The sequence below is a fragment of the Narcine bancroftii genome, chromosome 4 (genome assembly GCF_036971445.1).
Source record: "Narcine bancroftii isolate sNarBan1 chromosome 4, sNarBan1.hap1, whole genome shotgun sequence".
In the NCBI taxonomy this organism is placed as follows: domain Eukaryota; kingdom Metazoa; phylum Chordata; class Chondrichthyes; order Torpediniformes; family Narcinidae; genus Narcine; species Narcine bancroftii.
In genome coordinates this window covers 241,322,062-241,344,603 of record NC_091472.1, presented here as the reverse complement: position 1 = coordinate 241,344,603, position 22,542 = coordinate 241,322,062, and the positions used below count along the sequence as shown (strand labels likewise).

General features: G+C 42.3%; 1 protein-coding gene and 1 pseudogene across 5 annotated transcripts in view; one reads left to right on the top strand and one right to left on the bottom strand.

The window, feature by feature from the left end:
- LOC138761777 (nmrA-like family domain-containing protein 1) overlaps positions 1 to 22,542 on the top strand; it is a 238,039-nt gene that overhangs the window by 13,896 nt on the left and 201,601 nt on the right. The gene's annotated exons all lie outside the window — the stretch shown is intronic.
- On the bottom strand, positions 1,147 to 9,246 carry LOC138762452 (general transcription factor II-I repeat domain-containing protein 2-like; annotated as a pseudogene).

The window sequence follows — 22,542 nt, the reverse complement described above, 5'->3', positions numbered from 1 at the left end:
CACCATATAGACCTTACCAGAAGGTCGGCGCTGACCTATTAGAATGCTAAGGGAAGGACTATCTTGTTGTCACAGACTATTACTCCCTGTATCCAGAGGTGTGCAAACTGAATACCACCACTGCAGATGCTGTAATAACAGGTATGAAAGCCATATTCTCCAGACATGGTGTGGCAAGGGAAGTCTTCACAGATAATGGACCCCAGTTTTGCAATTCAAGGTTCCAACATTTTTCCAAATAGTGGGTCACCACATCAAGTCCTCATTTTCCACAGTCCAATGGTCTAGTGGAATAATTGGTACAGACAGTGAAAAGACTGTCGAACAAGGCAAAAGACAGTGGAACGGACTTCTCGCAGAACATGCTACTTGCACTGTTCCCATCGTGGTCCCCCTCGGCTGATGTCATAACATGCATAACAAAAGTTGGTTTCCCACCTGTGGGTACTTTCCTGCATAACAATGCCCTTCTACCAATTCCTTATGGAGTGGAGGCTAAGATCAAACCTACCCATTCAGGAGAACCTCCTAAAAACAAAAGAGGGGGAGAAAGTGAGGAAATTCAAAGAACAACAAAGAAAAGCAAAAGTATTACTTTGACAGAGGATCAAAAAACCTACTGGAACTCTACACTGGTAACCAAGTATGACTAAAAGACAAAATGAACTTATGGTCTCAGAAGAGAACTGTCCTTAGTGAAGTCCAACCAAGATCAAATACCATTCAGACAGATGAACGTGCTGTTCAGTGAAGAAATCATCGAGATCTTCAAATGGGACCAGTCACAATAGATGGAAAGACGGATACTGTTGAACAATGTGAATACACAGCTGAGAAGACATCGTCTGAGGCAACAACTCAGATTCAAGGACAATCAATCTATCAGGACACGTTAATCCTCCTAAGAGACTCACAGAGCAAATTTAAAGACTCCTGTTATAGAATGAAAAAGTGCTATCTTATTCGCTCTTCAAGTTTTAGTGTATATAAATGTGGGCACACAAAACAAGTTTAAAAAATGTTATGTTGATAATAATGAAAATGTAAGTTCTTGGTGCTAAAGTTAAAATTGCAGAGTTATATAAAAAAATGTTAGTTAAAATTAAGCTACTTTTGTTTTAAGAAAGGGAGATGTAATGATAGTGATCAGGTTTGCAATGCAACTAGAAATGCCTTAAGGATTATAGCTCCTGTTTGATTATACTTGGCTGCCAGTTGGACCTTGCAAGTACTGTAGGTCCGAATCCTGCTGCTGTTGGCAGCTCGCAGCATGGGGCCCAATATTCCTAGTGTCCTGTCCCGATGGGGGCAAAATGCTGACTTTTGCTCCTGTGTCCATGAGGAAGCGTTGTCTGGACTTGGTGGCCAGCCGTCGTGGTCATTAGCAACGGTTGGCCCTGGCGTTTCCCTGAAAAGTGCATGACGACCTGCACTGGAGGGCTCCAGCTCCCCATCTTTGGTGGTGGAAACACCACTGGTCGTCTGGATCACCTCCTCTGGGGCGCTGCTGTTCTCTTGGTGGTTCTGCACGGGTCTGGCTGCGGGGTTTAGTGACAAGCCCCACGGATACCGAGCCCTCTCTCTTCTGTTTCCACAGAATGTTTGCTTGTGCTGTGGCTTTTCATGGGTCACTGAAATCAGCATCAGCCAGGAGCAGCTGAATGTCTTCGGGCAATTGCTCTAGAAATGCCTGCTCAAACATGATGCAGGGCTCACACTTGCCCAGGAGGGCCAGCATCTCATTCTTGAGGGCTGATGGGGCCCTGTCCCCTTAACCGTCCAGGTGGAGCAGACGTGCCCCTCTCTCAAGCCATGAGAACTAGAAAGTCTCAATCAGCAGGTCCTTGAAGTGCGGTGTATGCACCTTCCGATGCGGGCTCCTGTATGAAGTTGGCCACCTGGCCTTCTGTGTCCTGGTCCAGTGCTCACCATGTGGTAGTACTGGGTGGATTCTGCTGTGATCTGCTGGATCTGGAACTGTGCCTCAGCCTGGTCAAACCAGACACGTGGTTGTTTCGTCCAGAAGATCAGCAGCTTGAGAGTGACCACATTGACTGCTGCCTGTTTGCTCATCGCTGGGTTTAGATGCTGTCTAAACCGTCTGGGTCATCAATTGTAGCTGTTTGCTACTCAAAAGAAGACACACACCCATAATGTAGTCAGGTTAAGGTCTGAATGTTATTAGGGCTCAGGCCCGACTTTTATATTTGCAATGTTCCCATCGTGGCCCCCCTTGGCTGATGTCATAACATGCATAACAAAAGTGGGTTTCCCGTCTGTGGGTACTTTCCTGCATGCCCTTCTTCCCCGTGCACTGTCCCTGTTTGTTGGCTACGCAGCAAGGCCAGTACCATTTTGGGGTCGCTGCCCTTGGCGTTCACCCATCAGTTTGCTTGCTGGGACCAGTGCCACTGGGCAGGCTGCTGGCCTTTGGTTGTGCTCACCGCCCAGAGCGCCGGCTCTATCACCACTGCAGTGAACTGCCACAGTTGTGATACATACCATTATTTTATTTCTGTTTCAACACTGCTCAAAAACAGGCATTATTTTCAGCCAAATATGACTGGAAAATGAGGAAGATTGTTTAGCATCTCAGAAAACAGAGCTTGGATGTTTGTCACTGAGCTGAACCTGGTACATTTGAATTATTTGTTTATGATTTATTGTCAAGTGTATAGCGATAGTCATTTCTTTAAAGGTCTTTGTGTAGTTTACAATGCACAGTCTTACTCAGTTAAGTAAGTGGCTGTGTGAAAGAATAAGTTTAACGAACGTACTTAACAAAGGGTTAATGAGTTGAGAGAGAAAACAATTGCCTTGTAATGTGGTGGGAATGTAATTGCCTTCTAATATGACCTTCCCTGTGCTGTAGTGAGATGGTAACTAACACCACAAAATATAAGTAAATAAACCAAGAATAAGGACACCCTGACATTTCCCAGCTGTTTGCAGACACCATAAAGGGTACATATTATTGTAGAAAGAAGAATCAGCAGCTGTGTGAAACTCGTGTGAAACCTACGTAGACTCATGCCTAAAGGTGTATAAAAGTGGGGTGAACACTTTGTCAGCTTTGAGTTGGGGCTCAGTGTAGAGAACAATTTACTGATCTCTTTCTTTGTACCCCTCATTCCCACTGGCGTTACTAGGGGGGTGCAGATCACACCGGGTGACACCATCAGAGGGGGGTGACACCGTAATGGCTGTCTACAAAATTTTTGTGCAGTGTTTCAGCAGAAATGTATTATTTTTTCATAAAAATATCCCTGTACTTAGTTGTCACAGCAAAAACATTTTTTGTAAGCCCAGCTTACATGTATCAATATGCCTACAAGGCTAAAACTCTATGCTAATTTACTTTTTGAACCTTCTAATGCTCTCAGGTCAGAGCTGTCATTATTACACAAATATAATGATGCTTCGAATCACGTGGTTTCGTTTGCACCCGCTACAAGCACACACTGTTGTTTTCGTTGCTTTGATAGCCGCCGCTTATGTCAAATTTTCTGGTGTTATAGCTATGATATTGTGATAATTAGTTGTAATAATTAAAGGAAAAGAAGGAGAAAATTATTCCAGTTACGAATAATGCTGTAATTCAATGTAGAAAGATTTTACAAAACAATTTTGTTGTTAGTATTCATATAATCTAAGAAAAATTACATTAAGCAATTTACACCTTTATTTACCATGTTATTCTATATTTTTATAATGATATAGTTTTTGAAATATTGCTAATTTGTCTTTGTAAATGTAAATGCATTTAGGCTGTGTGTATGATATGTAATTTAAAAGAATAGTTATAATTTTGCTAGTTGTTTATCTCACTACTACTGCCATTACATTCAGTGATATACGGGAATTACGATTTGAGTAACATCAGTACAAAAAACATTACTAAGGATTCTGTATGGTCTGGTATGGGAGGATGTCCATGGGGGTGGGGGGGTGACACCATGAGTTACTGCCTTGGGTTGACACCAACCTTAGTGATGCCACTGCTCACTCCTGTTAGCATTATCAAGTTTGAATAATGAAACTGTTGTACGCTTAATTGGTTCTGCTGTTTGTTTTATTACAGCGTGGGCTGACTTTCACAGCTGTTGCAACACCACCATCAACTTAATAATAGATAATCATTCCTGTTCATTTATTTGCTGTCTTCAAGTTAACTCTCAAAAATCACCAGTTAATTTGTATGCAATGGAAGTACAATCAATGGATCTGCAATTCCCTGTCTCTATTCTGTCATCGTTTTTGAATGTAATAATTTTTCCTTCAATACTAATTACATAGGAGTTACCATGCAGAAACAGTGTAACTGGTCTTCACTATTATTTATGCTCTACAAAAAACCAGCTCCCAAGTTATTTCATCTTGTGATAGTACAGATTCTATCACCAATGTGTCTAAGGACAGATGGTAGTGTAGGATGACTGTGATTGGCTAAGAGTGTAGCCACACCTACTGGCAGGTCTTCAAGGATTGCTCCTAGCCAGACCAGGTCATTCTGGACTGGTCGACCTACTTGTGATATGCTCCAGTCTTTTAGTTAATAAAAGCCTTGGTTTGGATCGACAAGTCTTTGGTTCTTTCGACGCACACTACAATTTTATTAACTAAAACATTTTGAAGGGATGGAGCGTATACTACGGCTGGAACATCTCGACATCGATCCACAGTCAGCTACAGCCTCGAATGACTTTGAGCACTGGGTGAGGTGCTTTGAAACATACTTACAGCTCTCTGATCCTGCCGTGATAGAGGACAGCCATCGGCTATGAATATTGATGACTATGGTGTCCCCTAGAGTCTACCAGAGTGTCCAGGACATGACCACTTACACCACAGCCATGAAGGTGCTGAAAGGGCTCTATGAGTGACCAGTGAACAGAGTCTATGCTCGGTACAAACTTACTACAAGGAGGCAACAGCCCCGATGAGTCCTGTAAAGCTTATATTCAGGCACTAAGGGCAATGGGCAGGGACTGTGCCTGCACAGACAGAACAGCTGCGGAGACCACAGACTATCTCATTCGGGATGCCTATGTGGCCGGGGTTCGATCGAATGAGGTGAGGCAGCGCCTGCTAGAGCATGGGGGAGAAAATCTAGAGGACGTGATCCAGATCGCAGAGACGATGGAGGCTGCGGTCTTAAGTACGGACATGTACTCTTGGGGCTGGACCCCACACTCTGATGTAACTAGGATGTCCTCCCTTTACCCTACTTCTGTCGCTACGCTGCCCGATGCAACCCCAAAGTGTTATTTCTGCAGGAGGAACAAGCACAGCAGGGCCCAATGCCCGGCGAGAAAAGCCAGATGCCAGAAGTGCCTTAAAAACGGCCACTTTGCTGCAGTCTGTCACTCCAAAATGGCCACCATCAAACCCAGTGCCTCGTGTGAAGCCAAATCGCCACTCTCCATTTCAAACACTTCTTCCTCAGAGCTCTTGTCCAATGAGAGCGAGGACTCCACCATGCGGCAGCGCCTGACATCACGGGGCAGAAGCTGAATGCGCAAGGTCCAACCCACCCTCGCCGGAATGACGTTCACCCTAACATCCGACCAGGCCCCAGCCCCGACCTCAACTCCTGCAGCCGCTGCCGGCCGGGGACCCACTGCCGCCGCTGCGGGCCCCCTGCTGACCGCCCCACCACCGACGGCAAGCAGCGACCCCCAATACTTACCTTTGGCTTCAGGCAGTAACACCACCTCCCCGACACTTTTATCAGGCCCCACTGTTTGCGTGAAGTCATCACGCAGGTCTCTACTGTCTACATTACAAGTTTCTGCATCAATAACCCTTGAGCAGGACTTCCTCCCAGCCCCTCACAAATGCAATGGAACTGATTAAAGTGCATGGACACTATACCACTTGCTTATTTGACTCTAGGTCAACTGACAGTTTTATTCACCCGGACCTGACCCACCGTTGCGGACTAGCTATTCTCCACACTACACAGAGAATTTCATTGGCGACCAGATTGCTCTCGACTGGGGTAAAGGGATACTGCGTGGCGACCCTGAAAGTCCAGGGCATCACGTTCACAGACTTCAGACTATTAGTCCTTCCCCAATTGTGCGCCCCTGCTCTGCTGTGACTGGATTTTCAGTGCCAATTTCAAACCATTTCCCTGCACTTTGGGAGGCCTCACGCTCCTCTCTCTGTCTGAAACCACTCTACCCGGAAATCTCCTGCCAGCAGCAGCCCGAGCCACCCACCCCCGCGCCCCAGGGCCTCACCTGTAGTCTCTCCACCCTCTGAGTTGCTCCGCCAGCGCTTTTCACAAATCTCACCCCTGGCTGGAAGCCTGTGGCCACCAAAAGCCGGCAATATAGTTATGAACACAGGAAATTTATCACAAGCGAGGTGTGCAGACTGCTGGATGAGGGCATTATCGAACCTAGCTCTAGTCCATGGAGGGCCCAGGTAGTAGTTGTTACAAATGGGGAGAAGCCGCGGATGGTGGTTGACTACAGCCAGACAATCAACCGCTTCACGCTCCTGGATGCGTACCCCCTTCCACGGATCACAGATGTGGTGAATCAGATCGCCCACTACCGTGTATTTTCCACCATTGACTTGCGTTCGGCCTATCATCAGCTCCTGATCCGCTGAGAAGACCGACCTTTCACAGCCTTCGAGGCAAATGGGCGGCTGTATCAATTCCTCAGGGTACCCTTTGGGGTCACAAATGGTGTCGCGGTCTTCCAGCGGGAAATGGACTGGATGGTGGACCAGAATGGGCTGACTGCTACTTTCCCGTATCTGGACAATGTCACCATCTGCGGCCATGACACAGAGAATCATGATGCCAATCTTGAGAAATTTTTTTCAGACTGTAATTCGGCTGAACTTGACCTACAATTTCAACAAGTGTGTCTTCCGGACCACTCGACTCGCAATTCTGGGCTGTGTGGTGGAGAACAGGGTGGTCATGCTGGACTTTGACCGCATGCATCCCCTCATGGACTTGCCCCACCCCCACACACCCAGAAGGCATTCAAACACTGCCTGGGTTTTTTCTCTTACTATGCCCAATGGGTTCCACACTATGCCGACAAGGCACGGCCACTCATCAAGACCACCTCCTTCCCCCTGTCAGCTGAAACCATAGCACAGGGGTGTCAAACTCAAATTCACAGAGGGCCAAAATTAAAAACTTGGACTAAGTTGTGGGCCAAACTAAATATTTATTGAAAATTTTCAACAACATCTGCATGTTTTCTCTTCTTTCAACATGTGTAATGTTAAACTTTTTCTTATTAAAATAAATGTTTAATAATAGTTTTGGTTAAACTCTTTCTAGAAGAAGCATTAATGAGAAATAAAATATTCAATAAATAATATTTCTCTATAGCCTTTAAGCTCCTTTTAAATGTATTTTTTTTCACAAGCCAACAAGTCAAAAAAATAACAACTTGCTTCAATGAAAATCCAATCTTTCAACTATGAACAGTCCAAAGTTAACCAAAGAAAATCCAAGCTTAGCTTGCTACACTGTGATTTACTCTGATGCACCTGGGTCTAAACCAGATACTTGGCATCTCTTCTTAGATGCAAGTTCATCAAACTCTGGGGTCAGACTCTGAGGTGAGGAAATCCTCAGGACTGAATGAAGGTGCTTGTCAGTAAGACGACTCCTGTTTATCTTCATCAAAGAGAAGAGTTGTTCGCAGAGATACGTGCTGCCGAACATTGACAGCATTTGAGCAGCTTGTACACGGAGTTGGGGCAGTGTGTCGGGAAGGAACTGTGGGAACTGCGCAGCACCGAGAGAGTCATACTTTGACTTGAGCGTGTCATTACACTGGAGCTCAATCAGCTCCATTTGGAGGTTGGTTGGAGCGCTTGTCACGTCAACCGCAAACAGATTGCTGAGTAGTTAAAATCTGCATTTCTGGGCTTCAAAGTCAGCAAATCGTCGGGAAAACTCCGCATGAAGTACGCTTAGTTTTTCAGCAAACTGCACTGGGCAACACAGCAGGTGAGATCTGTTTTTTCATAATTTGGCAGCACAGAAAATGAGCCATGTTTCCCTGCAGCATCTGAGTCTCCCACAAGCACAACTTGGTTCGAAAAGCCCTCACTGCACTGTACATGTCTGTAATGATGTGCCCTCGTCCCTGAAGCTGCAGGTTTAGCACATCGAGATGGCTCACACTGAAACTTTTTATCCCTGAGCTCTGTTGTGTCTTTGCCTTTGCTCTCCATAAACAGACATATTTCTTCACGCAGCTAAAAGCATCTCTTCAGTACATCGCACCTCTGTGTGATAGGGCAAGTCTCCGTATTCTGACCCTAACTCCTCCAGAAAGGACTTGAACTGGCGGTGATTTAAACCTTTGGCTCTTATGAAGTTAACTACTCGAGTTACAGTGTTCATAATATGCTCCATTTTCAAGGCTTTGCCACTCAAGGCTTCCTCATGGATTATGCAGTGGTAAACTGTAAGCTCACCTGCATGATTCTCCCGCAGCTTCTCCCGAATCCTGCCCACCAGTCCACTTTTCTGACCGCACCATCTGTCGTTAGTCCCACAAGTTTATCCCAAGGCAGCATCATTTCATTGAGACATTTGGACACCTCCTCGAAGATTTCTTTTCCTGTGGTTGTGCCATGCATGGATTTTAATCCTAAAAGTTCCTCTGTAACGGAAAGTTTTGTGTCCACTCTACGGATGAATATTGATAGCTGGGCAGTATCTGATGTATCGCTGCTCTTGTCTACAGCAAGTGAGTATGCCATAAAATCTTTCCCCTTCTCCTTCAGTTGTTCTTGTAGATTAGTAGCAAGCTCACAAGCACGTGCAGCCACGGTGTTTCTGCTCAGGCTCACATTTAAAAACGTTTGCTTTTTATCTGGGCAAATGACATCGCAAACTTTGAGCAGGCATTTTTTAACAAACTCTCCCTCCGTAAAGGGCCTGGCGATCTCTGCGGCCACAATAAAACTAGCCTTTACAGCAGCCTCACTTTGAGATTCTGCTTTGGTGAACATAGTTTGCTGTAAAACCAGACTTATTTTCAACTCCTCCACCTTCTGGAGCTTTTGCTTCTCGTTCAGATCCTTATACCTGTCCTGGTGTTTTGTTTCATAGTGTTGTCGTATGTTATATTCTTTAACTACAGACACACTGGCTCCACACACAAGACAAACAGGTTTGTCTTTTAAAATGATGAACATATAGTCTGCCTCCCACCTGTCTTGAAAGGTCCCGTTTTCTGTCTTTCGTTTGGCCATTTTTCGTAAGGGGTTTATTACATGTGAGTTGGGCGACAGGTCGCAGATGCTAATGAAAGTAAACAGAGGAGGTGGGGGAAATTAGCGGGCTGACGGGCCGGCGCCAACGCATTTGCAAAGCATTCTGGGATTTGTAGTATTAGCTGTGCATGTGCTATACTGGTGCGGCGGCCAGCGGGCCAGCTCTAATACATATTTGATATGATCTTGCGGGCCAAATATAATTATATCATGGGCCAAATTTGGCCCGCGGCCCTGAGTTTGATGTGTGCCATAGCGGCTTTCGACCGCATCAAATTGGACATCGTGGCTGCAACGCTGCACGCCATCGACGAGTCCATTCCGTTCCAAGTCGAAAGCGATGCATATGACTTTGCACTGGCTGCCACTTTGAAGCAGGCTGGCCAGCCGGTAGCCTTCTTCTCCAGAACCCTCCAGGGTCCTGAGAGCTGACACTCTCGAGAAGGAGGCCCAGGCCATAGTCAAGGCAGTATGTTGTTGGAGACACTACCTCACTGGCAGGCGCTTTACGCTGCTGACCGACCAACGCACGGTCTCCTTCATGTTTAGCAATACCCAGCGAGGTAACATCAAGAATGACAAAATTGCCAGAGCTCTCCACCTTTAATTATGACATACTGTATCGGCCAGGTAAACTCAACGACCCGCCAGATGCGTTCTCCAGGGAGACTTGCGCCAACATGCAACTGAACAGGCTACAGAAATTCCACGAGGAGCTCTGTCATCCAGGGGTCACTAAGTTCGCGCACTTTGTCAAATCTCGCAACATGTCCTACACGGTCGAGGAGATTCGCTCCATGATCCAGACCTGCCCAGTGTGCGCTGAGTGCAAGCCCCACTTCTTCCGTCCGGAGAACACCCACATCATCAAAGCCACCTGCCCCTTTGAGCATCTCAGCGTAGACTACAAGGGGCCCCTACCGTCGACCAACTGTAACACCTACATCCTTACGACCATCGATGAGTACACCCACTTCCCGTTCACTGTGCCCTGCTTGGACATGACTGCCTCCTCAGTTATAGAGGCCCTGTACGGCATCTTTGGGTATACCAGTTACATTCACAGTGACAGGGGGTCCTAGTTTTTGAGCGAGGAGCTGTGGCAGTACCTTCTAGAGCATGGCATTGCTTCAAGCAGGACCACCAGCTATAACCCACGCGGTAATGGGAAAGTCGAAAGAGAGAATGCCACCTGGTCCAAAGGTCTCCCCATCTCTCGCTGGCAGGATGTGCTCACTAATGCCCTACACTCCATCCGCTCCCTCCTATACACCGCGACCAATGCCACCCTCCATGAAAGGATGTTCTCTTTCCCGAGGAAATCTGAGTCAGCTACGACCATATCGGCATGGCTCACGGTTCCTGGTCCAGTCCTTTTACGATGCCACGTCCGGTCCTCTAAGAACGACCCCTTGGTTGACCGAGTGACTCTGCTCCATGCGAACCCGCATTATGCCTACATTGAGTACCCAGATGGACGGGAGGACACAGTCTCGGTAAGGGACCTAGCCCAAACCGGATCAGACGCAGCAGTGCCTTTAACCCAACCTCCCCCTATTCCTTCTCCCCCAGGTCATGTGCTTGATCAGAGGGACCAGCAACACCCCTTCAGCTCAGGCCAGACTGTCGACAACGGCATTGGGGAATTGAGCGAAGCAGTGGCCGCACCCTACAGGCCTGCCGGTGACACGACTCCGGCGACCCCAATCCCGGTGCCACAGCAGTCACGGTGGATGGTCAGGCCCCCTGACCGGTACACCCCCTAACCTCCATTCACTCTGGGGTCAGTTCTCAAAGAAGGGGTGAATGTGATAGTACAGATTCTATCATCAATGTATATATGTACAGATGGTAGTGTAGGATGACTGTGATTGGCTGAGAATGTGGCCACACCTACTGGCAGGTCTTAAAGGATTGCTCCTAGCCAGACCAGGTCATTCTGGACTGGTCGACCTACTTGTGATATGCTCCAGTCTTTTCAGTTAATAAAAGCCTTGGTTTGGATCAACAAGCCTTTGGTTCTTTCGACGCGCATTACACACCTTTATCTGCTTATTCTTTTATTTAATTCTCCCTCATGTACTTAAAAATAAAACTTTCTATTTAAACCTATCAATATGTGTTAATTATCCAGGATTGGAAAATAAATCAATAGCACTTTATTCAAAAATGGGGTATGTCTTGGGCTGAGTATTGATTTTTTTCATGCAGGCCCCATAGTGCAGACCTTTGACCACATTCAACAAGTTGAGTGATGTGTTCTCATGCTTCACAGAGTGACTGGCTTTCAGTTTACTCTTGGAGCCATCAATGTTGAAAATAGTAGATTATCAATCAATGATAATCTGAGGGTCTCCTAATTCAATTTTGGAAGAATCTGACAGGTTAATTTTGTAATTCCTAACCAAGATTTCATTAGAGGAGAGGTAGTCCAATTGCTGAATATTGTAAACAAGCACAAAGTAAGAAAAAAAAAGACCTTACAGAAAATTTCACATTTTCACTCCAGAAGTCTAAGTGAGATCATTGTCAATAGACTGTAGGTGCTGGAGTAGGCCAATTGGCCTGTCGAGCTAGCACTGCCATTTTTCAGATCATGGCTGATCATTCTCCATCAATAATCATTCCCTGTCTAATCCCCATAACCCTTAACTCATCTGCCCACAAGAGCCTTATCTAATTCCCTTTTGAATATATCCAGCGAATCTGCCCCCACCGACCAGTGCAGCAAAGCATTCCACAGATCCTTGCTTCTCTGGGTTAAAAGAAAATTTCCTCATCTCTGTCCTAAAGGGCCTTCCCTGTATTCTTAAACTATGCTCTCTAGTCTTAGTTTCTCCCAACATTGGGAACATGTAATCCAAATTCACCCTGTCTCGCCCCTTGATAATCTTGTATACCTCAACCATGTCTCCCCCTCATCCTTCTAAACTCCATTGCATATAAGCCCAGTCTTTCCAACCTTTCAGCGTAGGTCAATCCTGCCATCCCGGGAACCAATCTTGTAAATCTGCGCTGCACTCCCTCTGTAGCGAACTGACTAATTCCACAGGATATGTTCCAAACACAATTCCAATTTTGAAACAACAATGCAAGCCAGATACACAATTGCTCTTTTCCAGACAGGAAGGGAATATTTTCTCATTGTGTTGAGTATGACTGCTGTGCATTTCATAGACTAACTAAAATGGAATAAAATTAAATTTGTTTGGCTTTAGTCACTCTGAGCCATTATGTCTCCAAATAATGTGAAGGTAGGTGGAGGAGCAGGTTGTGTTGAGGAAACAGGGAAGCTACAAAAGGACTTGATTATGAGTGTGAGCAGAGCCGGAAAATGCACGGTAATGTAGTCTACATTTTACTTATACCTTGATGAAAAACTCAAGCCCGAGTTATATAAAGTATGCTGTTTGACCTGCTGAGTTTCTACAGCAATGTGTTTTTACCTGAAGGTAAGCTTGCAGGTTGAGTTAGTGGTGAAGAAGACAAATGTAATGGTGCATTCATTTTCCGGATGAATAGAATATAAGATCAGGGATCTGATGTCAAGGCTTAAAAAGGCACTAGTGAGACCTCAGGAAATATTGTGAGCAGCTTTGGGCTTCTCATTTTAAAAAGGGTGTGCTCCTTTCAGGAGATCTTCAGTTCTGTTTGTATTGATGTCATGGGAGGTGCTTCATCATTTATGGTGGGATATTTTATGGCTAAATAAAATTTTGTTACTTTTAATGTTAATGGGCTCAATAACCTGATTAAGAGAAAGAGAGTATTGGCATATATTAAAAAAAAATTGAAGGTTGATGTGGCCCTCTTTCAGCAGACACATTTGACTGAGAAAGAACATCAAAAATTAAAAAGAGATTGGGTTGGACAAGTTATAGCATCTTTTAATTCTAAAGCAAGGGGAGTTGCTATTTTGATCAATAAGAAGTTACCTTTTTTAAATTGGACTCCATTTTTGAGGCAGCTAGTAGACTTTTGATTGTCAATTGTAAATTTTTTTCTGAATGTTGGACTTTAATGAATGCTTCCGCTTCTAATATTGATGATGAATTCCTTTTTTAATTCAAGTCAGGCTTATGACAAAATTATGATAGAGGTGATTTTGTTTGCTGTTTAGACCCATTATTAGATAAATCTCCTAAATCGATAATCAGAACTAAAATGGCTAAACAGCTAATGGTGCTAATGAAAGACTTGAATTTGGTAGATATATAGAGGAAATTAAATCCTAAAGAAAAAGATTTTTCATTTTATTTGTTTCACCACGATTCTTATTCTAGAAGAGATTTGTTTTTAGTATCAGCACAATTACAAGGTCGAGTTTTTAAGGATGAATATAAGTCTAGGATTTTGTCTGATCATTCTTTATTATTACTTACCTGTACTGCTTCAGAGAGAGTAGAGACTGTTGATCATTGACAATTTAATTATTTTTTGTTGAAATATCCTGAATTTTGTAAATTTATAAGGGATCATATGCAACTTAAAAAAAAAATAAATACAGGATCAGTTGACAATAAATTGCTTTTATGGGATGCTTTGAAAGCTTATTTATGATGGCAAATTATTAGTTATAATGTTAAAATTAAGAAGCGACAAATGACCGAGATTAGCAAATTGGAAAAGGAGATAGAGATTTTGGAAAAAGATTTACAACGAAACTCTATGGAAGTTAAGAAAATATGTCTAGTTAATTGGAAATTATAGTATAATTTGTTACAAACGTATAAGTTTGAGAAATTATTATTGAAAACTGAACAGCGGTATTATGAATTGGGAGAGAGAGCTCAAAGTATTAGCATGGCAGTTAAAAACAGAACAAGTTTCTGTAACAATAATTGCTATTAGACATGACTCGACAATTACGTATAAACCTCAAGAAATTAATGATGAGTTTCATATGTTTTATGAGGAATTGTATGCCTCTGAAGTATTGGAAGATGAAGTCAAAATTGAATTTTTTTTATCGGGTTTAACTTTACCTTCTTTGAAGGATATGGATATTAAGGAATTCGATGCTTCCCTTACTACTAAAGAACTGATGAAAGCATTTTAGTCCATGCCGAGTGGCAAGTCTCCAGGCAATGATGTGTTTACCTCTGAATTTTATAAGAAATTTCAGAATTTATTAATTCCTTTATTGATGGAGGTTCTGGATCAAGAGATGAAGACTGGGTCCTTTCTGGATTATTTTTCTAAAGCAATTATTACTGTTATTCTTAAGAAGGATAGGGATCCCTTAAAAGCAGGATCCTATAGACCTATTTCTTTGTTAAACACGGATTATAAAATTGTAGCCAAGGTTCTGATTAATAGATTGGCCAAATACTTAACCGATTTGATTCAAGTAGATCAGGCGGGTTTTATTAAGAATCGTTACTCAGCAGATAATGTTGTTAAGTTGATTTCTTTAGTTAATATTTCTCGTGAGCAATCTGACCAACCAACAGTAATTTCTCTTGATGCAGAAAAGACCTTTGATAGAGTAGAATGGAGTTTTTTATTTAAAAGTTTTGGAAAAGTTCAATTTTGGGTCTCTTTTTATTGGTTGTATTAAGGCTTTATATAAAAATCCTACTGCTAGAGTGGTGACAAATGGACAGGTGTCTTTACCTTTTGTGTTATCTAGATTGACTAAAACAGAGTTGTCCTTTGTCACCATCTTTATTTGCATTGGTCATTGAACCTTTGGCTCAGATGATTAGACAGGACAGTACTATTAAAGGTATTAAGGTGAACTTTGATGAATATGATTTAAATGTGTTTGCTGATGATGTTTTGATATATTTAACACAGCCTTTTCAATCCTTGGGGAACTTGCATAAATGATTGGAGCAGTATGGCGAGGTATCAGGATATAAAATTAATTGGTGAAAAAAAAATGAAATTAGCCTTTAGCTGAAATGGATTATTCATTTTGTAGGCAGGTTGTGAAGTTTAAATGGTCTGAATTGGATTAAGTATTTAGGTATTATAATTGATAGTAATTATAATCATTTATTTGAACTAAATTACTTACATTTATTGGCTAAAATTAAGTATGATTTGAACTAGTGGAATGATTTACCTATAATGTTGATAGGATGGGTTAATTGTATTAAAATGAATATCTTTCCCTGAATTCAATATCTTTTTCAGTCTATTCCTTGTAGGATTCCTCAAACTTTTAAAATATTTGAATACTTTGATGAGAATTTTTTTGTGGAAAGATAAAATGGCGAGGGTATCATTGCAGAAGCTAACTTGGAAATATGCATTAGGAGGTTTGCAACTTCCTAATTTCCAAAATTATCATGAATCAGCTCAGTTGAAATTTATCAATAGGATGTTTCAAGTGGATAACCCTTTGATATGGGCTAATATTGAATTATCTCAAATTGGTGAAAAGAGGATGGATCAATTTATTTACCTCTGTTAAAACATTTAATAGAATTATGGAACAAAAAGAATGGAATTCTAGGTACCCAAGGTAAAATTTTGGCTAAAACACCTTTGTTCCAAAATAAGCTTTTTCCTTTTATGGTTAATAATCAACTTTTGAAACTGTGGGAACAGAAAGGAATTAAATTGGTAGAGGATTGTTATGAAGCGGGATATTTTGTTTCTTTTCAAAGAATGAAAGAAAAGTATGAAATATCTTCGACTACTCTTTTTTTCTTATTAAGTTAAAGCATTGTTATTGGATAATTTTAGGCATACTTTAAGGTTACCTAGACAGTCTAAATTTGAAATTTTACTTACTGATGGTGGCAAGAAAGGATTTAGATCTGAGATTTATGCTTTATTACAGAATAAAATGCTTAAGCCGGATGTTTATAAATCTAGAGTGAAATGGGAAAAAGATTTGGTGATATCTATTACTCCGGATGATTGGATGATTATATATGAGGACAGTATGACTAAAATTGTAAATGTAAGGTCTAGATTGGTTCATTATAATTTTATCCATCAATTATATTTGACTCTGTAGAAATTAAGGAAATATAAATATATTTGTTCTGATTTTATGTTTTAGATGCCATAAAGAAGTGGGTTTGTTTTCATATTCAGTTTGGTTATGGTAGATGGTTAAACCTTTTTGGAGCAAAGTTAAGGAAATTTTGGAGGTTATTTTTAAATTTAAAATTTTACTTGATCCTATGATATTTTTATTGGGTTATATTAAAAAATTGAGTTTGGAGTTAAAATTAGATAAATTTCAAATTGCTTTTTTGAAATTGGCTTTAGCTGTGGCTAGGAAATATCTTACAATTACTTGGAAAAATGAAACTAATTTGAATATTTAAACATGGCACGTGGAAGTGAGATCTTGTATTCCCTTGTAAAAAAAAACATAATTTATGAAATAATTATTCCTTTCTTGTTAAAACTTGGAGCCCATATATGGAATGCATGCAATTTCATAATTAATATCTTCTTTCCCATATATTAATGGTGTCCCAATCCATGGCAAATAATTGAATGGTATTATCTTAGTTGATCTCTTTTTCTTCTTTTCTTTCTTTTGGGGTAATTTAGAAGGGGGTTGGGGGTGGGGGGGGGGTTTATATGGGATAAAATATTATGTATTGGCTTGTATTTTGATTGTATGATTTATTATCATTTATAAATAAAAATTTTCCAAAAAAAAAGGATGTGCTCACCTTAGAGTGGATTCAGAGCAAGTTCACAAGGATGATTATTACATGAGAAACATTTGATGGTTCTTGTAACTCATTGAAATTTAGGAGAAAGAGAGGGGATCGCATTGAAACATTTCAAAGGTTTAAAGGCAGGGACGGAGCAGATGTAGAAAGGTAGAGTCAGGGCAAGAGGGCAAAACTTCAGGATTGAAGAGAGTCCAATTAAAACAGAGATGGAGAGGAATTTCTGTAGCCAGAGGGTGGCAAATATGTGGAATTTGTTGCCACAGGTGGTGTGGAGGGCAAGTCATTGAGTGTATTTAAGGTTCTTGATTGCCATGGCTTTAAAGGTTATGGGGAGAAGGGCAGGCAGTGGGGCTGAGTTGGAAAATGGATCAACTCATGATTAAATGGTGGGGCAGACGCAATGTGTGTGCATTGGCCTATTTCTGTTCCTGTCTTATTGTTTTATGGTCTTATATCCCTCTTAGAATTCTTTTGTTCTTATCAAAATTATCGTAGTGTATTACCCTATAGATGTTAATCTGCACCACATACTTGTATGTTGAGGGCTTAGTGCATGGTTGCAAATGTTGAGGCATTAAACTGAGGTCCTTCTGGCTCTCTCAAAAGGGCAGAAAAGATCCCATGGAATTATTCTGTAATTAGGTAAGTGCCCCATGCCCAGAATTTTGTCAATATTTAGCCCCTAACAAACATTTTAAAAACTCATTTGTTCATTATTATATTGCTACATAGAATCGTGCTGGAAGTGAACTTGCTTCTGTGTTTCCTTATGATAATTTGACTTAATTTTAAAAGTATCAAAGTGCATTGAAACATCCTGAAAGCAGTATGAGAAATGCTTTATAATTGCCTCTTTGGCTTGGCTTCGCGGACGAAGATTTATGGAGGGGGTAAAAAGTCCACGTCAGCTGCAGGCTCGTTTGTGGCTGACAAGTCCGATGCGGGACAGGCAGACACGATTGCAGCGGTTGCAAGGGAAAATTGTTTGGTTGGGGTTGGGTGTTGGGTTTTTCCTCCTTTGCCTTTTGTCAGTGAGGTGGGCTCTGCGGTCTTCTTCAAAGGAGGTTGCTGCCCGCCAAATTGTGAGGCGCCAAGATGCACGGTTTGAGGCGTTATCAGCCCACTGGCGGTGGTCAATGTGGCAGGCACCAAGAGATTTCTTTAGGCAGTCCTTGTACCTTTTCTTTGGTGCACCTCTGTCACGGTGGCCAGTGGAGAGCTCGCCATATAACACGATCTTGGGAAGGCGATGGTCCTCCATTCTGGAGACGTGACCCATCCAGCGCAGCTGGATCTTCAGCAGCGTGGACTCGATGCTGTCGACCTCTGCCATCTCGAGTACTTCGACGTTAGGGGTGTAAGCGCTCCAATGGATGTTGAGGATGGAGCGGAGACAACGCTGGTGGAAGCGTTCTAGGAGCCGTAGGTGGTGCCGGTAGAGGACCCATGATTCGGAGCCGAACAGGAGTGTGGGTATGACAACGGCTCTGTATACGCTTATCTTTGTGAGGTTTTTCAGTTGGTTGTTTTTCCAGACTCTTTTGTGTAGTCTTCCAAAGGCGCTATTTGCCTTGGCGAGTCTGTTGTCTATCTCATTGTCGATCCTTGCATCTGATGAAATGGTGCAGCCGAGATAGGTAAACTGGTTGACCGTTTTGAGTTTTGTGTGCCCGATGGAGATGTGGGGGGGCTGGTAGTCATGGTGGGGAGCTGGCTGATGGAGGACCTCAGTTTTCTTCAGGCTGACTTCCAGGCCAAACATTTTGGCAGTTTCCGCAAAGCAGGACGTCAAGTGCTGAAGAGCTGGTTCTGAATGGGCAACTAAAGCGGCATCATCTGCAAAGAGTAGTTCACGGACAAGTTTCTCTTGTGTCTTGGTGTGAGCTTGCAGGCGCCTCAGATTGAAGAGACTGCCATCCGTGCGGTACCGGATGTAAACAGCGTCTTCATTGTTGGGGTCTTTCATGGCTTGGTTCAGCATCATGCTGAAGAAGATTGAAAAGAGGGTTGGTGCGAGAACACAGCCTTGCTTCACGCCATTGTTAATGGAGAAGGGTTCAGAGAGCTCATTGCTGTATCTGACCCGACCTTGTTGGTTTTCGTGCAGTTGGATAATCATGTTGAGGAACTTTGGGGGACATCCGATGCGCTCTAGTATTTGCCAAAGCCCTTTTCTGCTCACGGTGTCGAAGGCTTTGGTGAGGTCAACAAAGGTGACGTAGAGTCCTTTGTTTTGTTCTCTGCACTTTTCTTTATTTATTGACATTTCCTCCCTTTCCTCTTTTATTTGTTTCTTTTTCTTCCAAAAGCATTACTTTTACACAGCACGATTGAGCAATTTAGTCATTCACATATAAATCAATTGACACTATTCAGAAATATAAAAATAAACAAAATAAAACTGCTCTCAAAACAGTCATCACAATATGAACAGTTTTGCTGATCTTGTTTTCTGCTCGTTTGATATGCACTGATCTAAATGCTGGCATGATGGCCCCAGTGTACATCTAGAATTTTTCTTAAACACATTGAGCACTGATTATTTTTATGCAAATAAGGTGATCAGATTCCAAACTACTTCTGTCAAGCAGCTCCCCGCAGTGTACTGTTCCAACAGAGAGCAGTCTTTGTTGACTTAGCTGCACCTTCCTATTTCAAACTGATCACTGCTGGTAAGCGTCAATACATTCAACCGAAGTAGGTTAGCTAATATAATTTCCTTTAGGTTTTGAAACAAATGAATGTATTTATGCAAGTTAATTATTTTAGGAAATTGTAGGGTATATGTTTTTGGGAGATGAAATAGATGCAATGGAAGAAGCTTTAGTAGTATCTGTTTTTTGTTGCCCTTACCCTTTTGGAGAACAAGGATGTCCGTGTATTGATTCAATTCATAGAATTGTTTTTACTATTCATTTCAATCTTTGTCAAGATGGTACACTTCTCGGTGTTTCAATTTCAGATGGAACAGGAGTTGGTCATACAGAATCCTGAGCTGGCTGATCTGCGGCCTCACTCCTTGTATCCATTTTTGCCTCATTTCTATTAATTATTTGTTTACAAGTATCTAACTATTTAAAATTAGGAGGCACAAGGCAGCTATCAAAGACATGAAAATCAGTTTTTGCATGCCTGGAACTTTTTGATATATGCTTGTACTGTAACACTCACTATCTCGGCTGCACCATTTCATCTGATGCAAGGATCGACAACGAGATAGACAACAGACTCGCCGAGGCAAATAGCGCCTTTGGAAGACTACACAAAAGAGTCTGGAAAAACAACCAACTGAAAAACCTCACAAAGATAAGCGTATACAGAGCCGTTGTCATACCCACACTCCTGTTTGGCTCCGAATCATGGGTCCTCTACCGGCATCACCTATGGCTCCTAGGACGCTTCCACCAGCGTTGTCTCCACTCCACCCTCAACATTCATTGGAGCGACTTCATCCCTAACATCGAAGTACTCGAGATGGCAGAGGCCGACAGCATCGAGTCCACGCTGCTGAAGATCCAGCTGCGCTGGGTGGGTCACGTCTCCAGAATGGAGGACCATCGCCTTCCCAAGATCGTGTTCTATGGCGAGCTCTCCACTGGCCACCGTGACAGAGGTGCACCAAAGAAGAGGTACAAGGACTGCTTAAAGAAATCTCTTGGTGCCTGCCACATTGACTAACGCCAGTGGGCTGATCTCGCCTCCAACCGTGCATCTTGGCGCCTCACATTTCGGCGGGCAGCAACCTCCTTTGAAGAAGACCGCAGAGCCCACCTCACTGACAAAAGACAAAGGAGGAAAAACCCATCACCCAACCCCAACCCACCAATTTTCCCCTGCAACCGCTGCAACCGTGTCTGCCTGTCCCGCATCGGACTTGTCAGCCACAAACGAGCCTGCAGCTGACGTGGACATTTACCCCCCTCCATAAATCTTCATCCGCGAAGCCAAGCCAAAGAAGAAAAAAAAGAAAAAATACTCACTAGTGAACCTTACTAACAATGTCATATTCGTGGAATATGGTATTGAAATTGTTAGAGATGGCTAGGTGAAAGCAGCACTACAACAGTTAAATATGTAGAAATTCGTAAATAAAAATATTACAAAATGGAGGATTGTCACCTATTGTGGTCTGAAATGGAGAACTGACTAGGTATTGTGGGGTTTCACTACATTCCATGTCAGTGGTCTCAGACAAAAATGAACAGTTTCTATTAATAGCCCTGAGGTAAGTACATCTGGATACTCAAGATCATAGAATACAATGTTTTTGTTCTTGATCAGGAACAGAAAATTAAATGACTGATTCCTATCAGGGAAAGATCCTATCAGGGAACTATCTGTGAGATGTAGAACCATCCCTTTGTGTTTGTAGGACACTCGGTTGGATATGCATATAATTTATATTAATCAATTGTTAATATTATTAGTTTATGATAAGATGGGAAGAACTGTAAAAAGATATAATAATGGATTTTCCCTTTGTTCTGCAGAGCTGATTTCCTGAGATTTTCTCCCCCAGTGGTGGGTCCTGAGTGATGCTTCTTCAATTGCTTGTTTCCATTAACATAGATAAACTTTGCCTAAGTGTGTTCAAAGGTCAAATTTATTGTTGGGAGTGCATACATACAACCTTGAGTTTCTTTTTCCTGTGGGCTGGGCAGAACTTCTACTTATTGGTAGTTAAAATGAGAGAAACATAAAGAAACTGATGTCAGTAATAATTTCTGATGTTTCTGATTGAGTTTGTGGTTTAAGAGTCTGATGGGAGAACTGTTCCTGAACCAGGTGGTGCAAGTCTTATGATGTACTGATGTAGTGTGGGCAAATTTATAAATGCAGTTATTCCCACTGTTAATACATTGCTGTTTGTCACAGTTCCAAGAAAACCTCCTGCAATCATATATGAACCTAGGCAAATAATATTAGTTAGTTATTTGACCAAGGTGTGTTGCATTGAGTGTTCACAGATCCATATTTTGATCATGGAAATTATGGTTCAAATTCAGAAAATTAAGACTTAATATCAGGTCTGTTTTAGGATCATCACGTTACTGCTGCTGTAATTGGTAGTAGTAATTTGCTCGGAAATTGAACCTGAGATCATCAGAGTTTGCATCATAACCAGTTGTAACCAGAGGAACATTAACTGTTTTAAATTCATCTCTGTTTGACAGTCGTATTCGTCACCATCTCTGAATCACACAGAATTTAACAATCTTCCACTTGACATCGAGTAGCATTGCTCAAAATAAATTAGTGGTGGCTTGGCATGTGAGTGCTGCTTTTATCACTTGTTTGAACTCGGGTTGCATGTGATGCCGCGATATACCTATCTATATATTTTGCAGAAAATGTTTGTGGGCGTCAGTGAATGACTTTGATTTCTTCATTGACTTATAATAGTATGACAAAGGAGGAGGTCACCAATTCTTGCTGGGTTCAAAAGAGCCATCCCATAATTCTCATTGCCTTGTTAATAATTTTTCCCACAGTTCCCCAACCCTATCTCTCTAGCACATGCCCATCAACTTCCTTCTGATTCTTGTGCCACTCACCTACATGAGGAGGTCATTTACAATAGCTACTTAATCAACTGAAATGTCTGTGAGATGTAGGAAGAATC